The following is a 3,560-nucleotide window of genomic DNA, read 5'->3' as shown; positions in this document are numbered from 1 at the left end:
TTTTATATTCTACAATACTCTCTATCCCTTATTTGATGACAAACTCTCCCCCTATTTATGGTTTTTTTTTTTCCAGCTTCACCCAGAGAAAGAAGCTTGGTCTTCCATTCTATTTCTTCCATACTAATGAGAGTCAAAAGATTTCTGAGAGACTGGGCCCTCCCACTTAGGCAAAGCACCCTGCAACTGCTTGCTGCTTTTAGCTTCAGGTCTCCCCATTTACAGAGTTGCCTCTAAAGCATGACCCAACCACAGCAAAGAAAGATCTGGGACAAATCTTGGAGAATTGTGGTAACAGAGGAACTTAGAGCAGTGTGGGAACAACAGAACAAGGTCGAGAATTGTGGGAAAGACATAGAGTGAGCCCAATAGGACCAACAGCTGCTCTCCCTCCCTGCCAGGGATGGCGAGGCCATCAGGAGATAGTTCCAAACTCTGGAATATCTGCCTGATTAGAGAGAGTATAGGGAAAATGTTGGTCAACCTAAGCAGTTTCTTTATACTTTTGCTATTTAAAAGATTTCTTATAGTGTATCTCATATTTTAACAACTTTGGAGCACATTCCAGATCATACTTTTAGACCCATATATAGAACCTGCGGGCAGTAGTGTTACCACATGAGCCCAGGAGAGCTTGGGGAAGTGAGAGCGAATAAAATGCTCAGTTAGTAGACTAAGTACCTCCTGGTGCTGAGTTTGCACACAAAAAGATCAATTTAGCCCTCCATCAGCCTTTCTATGTCTTTATTTTCAAACAGTGATCCAGACAAGAAATACTGTATGCTCCCAGGTAGAGGACTGACATTATCTGCCCTGTCTCCCTCATGATGGCCACATGTTCATGGTGCTTCTGTTTCTTTTGTCTCTTTTGTGTTTATTCTTTCCCGATCTCAGGCAAATGAGTATTCTATAAGGAAAGTGTAGACCAGTGGGCACTATAGGATGTAGGGTGTGTGCAGGGAAGACTAGTACTTCTGGTGTGAGGGCTGCTTTCCACCTTCAGTGTCTATCTGATCCACCTAATTCTCACCTGTGGCTCCAAGAAGCTGTAGCAAGGGCAGCAGCCACACCCCAGTGAACCATTTCGGCATATGGGCTAAACCAGGTTGAGGATAACGGAGGCGTCTCAAACCCTTTGGTGAGTTAGGGGGGTGTCTACCCCAATCACGTGAAGACTTCCCCCTGGTGGAATGGGTGAATGAGAATAGTTTGTTACAATGGCCACGAAGGCAGCTAAAGCAGGTGCTGTGGAGTGCTTAGAGCATGATTAGACATCAAAGACACCAGGGTTATCCACTGCATCTCGAGCCATCACCAATCATCTTGATTCTGTCCTGCCACTGGACTGTGACAACTCTGGAAGAGAGAATGAGGCCACAACTTCGTGCAACTCTGTCTCACTTAAATCTAATTTATGCGCAAATCAAAAGACATCATCCATACCATTTTACCATTTTTACCTCGCAAAGCGGAATTGAAGTAGCTCAAAAGAAACACAAGATGCACAATTTAGAGAATCTACCCCAAATGTCCACATGGACTATTAGTGCCCAACGTGTGGTAGAGCATTTCAAGCTCATATTGGTCTGATCTGCTATATTAGGAAGGCAGAATTTATGATTTCAAAGAGAATCTCATATGTGCCTAAAAGGTCTGGAACCGCAGGATACAAGGAATTCTCTAGGCAGAAGGCAGGAGAACTAAAGCATGTATTTACACTCCACAATAACAAGCCCACAAACCAGCATCCCCATTTTGATATTTTCATCAAAAGCTTCCAGGCCCAATAAGTCCACCTTACAAGGGTAATCAGAAGGCCACAGAGAAGCGAGATGGTATAAGGCAAAATCGTATACATGCTTCTCCTCTACGGTAAGAAGATTACCCACTAGCCTCTAGTCAGCTCTGCTACCGGAAGCTCAGCTTCGGCTGTAGGTGTCTCTGGCTCCAACCGGAAAAGGAAAGGAGGATCTTCAAGCTGTCCTCTCCCCTCTTATAGAGTTTTTGACATCATCAAGCGCCGCCTGAACGACCAGGGCCGATTGGTTCTTGACTTGGCTCCTCCCCCAGCGTAGACCACGTTAACACACCTCCCCTCAGCCAGCGCCACGACTCATCACACAGGAAGCTCTGGTCCTGCCCCGGAAGAGCAAGCCCCAGCGTCCAGGGAAGCTCAAGGAGGCGAGCTGAGTCATTCAAAGAAAACAAAGTCCATTCTGGCTACATCTGCCACAGTTGGACCCACTGTAACTTGACTCTACCATGGTGATGTCATTTTGGTCCTCTTCAAGAATAAAGGACAACAACCAACCAACCAGCTTCTTTTGTCTCTTTTGTGTTTATTCTTTCCCGATCTCAGGCAAATGAATATTCTATAAGGAAAGTGTAGACTGGTGGGCGCTATAAGAAAAGTGTCCAGGTGACCAGTGAGTTCAGGATGGATATCTGTGAGCTCTCACCAGCAACCAGAACTGGCAATATTAGTAGCCAAGTGACCTCCTTGATTCAGGCCACCAGTGATCAACTTGTTAGCTAAAACACCGCACCCTGAGAAGAGTTCACCCATCTGAATACGGGAGCGACTCATGCACTATTTGGTGGGGACTTGAAGAGGGAAAAGGACTCCTAGCTACATGAGTCACAAGGCACCTGTCAGCCACATGTATTCCCTACCTATGTGCCTCAGTACTTTTGTGCTCTAAGTTTGAGCCCACCCTTCCCAGGGAATGAATATATGCAGAGAAGAGAGTTCAACCCCAGTTTGGGAAACTGTTTGTAACATCTATTCTTGCTATCTTTCTCATTAAATATCCTTTCATAAAAGCTAACTGATAGCAATTGGTTAATCATTACTGAAGTACAAACCAGATAGAGGCTCATGAGAGATTAGTATTAGAAACCACAGCACCCTCCCCAACCCCGCTCCCTAACATTAGCCCTAAAACCATGAAGGGAGAAATAGTATTTTATCCTTTGGGAGCCTTACCTACCAGTCCAGTGGAAGTACAGAGAGTAAAACCAGACAGAGTGATACATTATTTTATTGATCTGATACTACCCCCACACAGCCCTTCTATAATGATTTACAAATGAGCTTGCACTATAAACTTGTGTTGACTTTGGCTTCCAGTTTCTCCACTTAACAAATAATTGCTGGATAAGGAGATTTCTGTACTCTCTTGACCTCTCCTTTGTGGCAACTGCTTTACATCTATTAACCCTGTCTAGGAAATGCTAGAATTTCTTCATCCTCCACAACAGATGCTAGTACACAAACCGAAATTGCGTTCATAGTAGTCTTTTTCTGTATGTTCACCTTGAGTGCTACAAGGCAAGATAACCCTGTATCCAAATGCTGGCACTTAATTGCCTTTGGGCACTTCATGAAACCAACCCTTCCAAATCCTTTGTTTGCTTCCCTTGGGAGAAATTGTGAGCCATCCTTCCATCTAGCTATGTGTCTTCTGATTTCATTTATAGTGAGACTATAATATAATGTAACGACTCACTAGGCAAAGATCTCTTATATAAAGTACCAAATACTAATTCAGTAGTTACAG

The sequence above is a fragment of the Trichosurus vulpecula genome, chromosome 9, assembly GCF_011100635.1.
Source record: "Trichosurus vulpecula isolate mTriVul1 chromosome 9, mTriVul1.pri, whole genome shotgun sequence".
NCBI lineage: Eukaryota > Metazoa > Chordata > Mammalia > Diprotodontia > Phalangeridae > Trichosurus > Trichosurus vulpecula.
Note: the sequence above shows the minus strand (reverse complement) of the source record.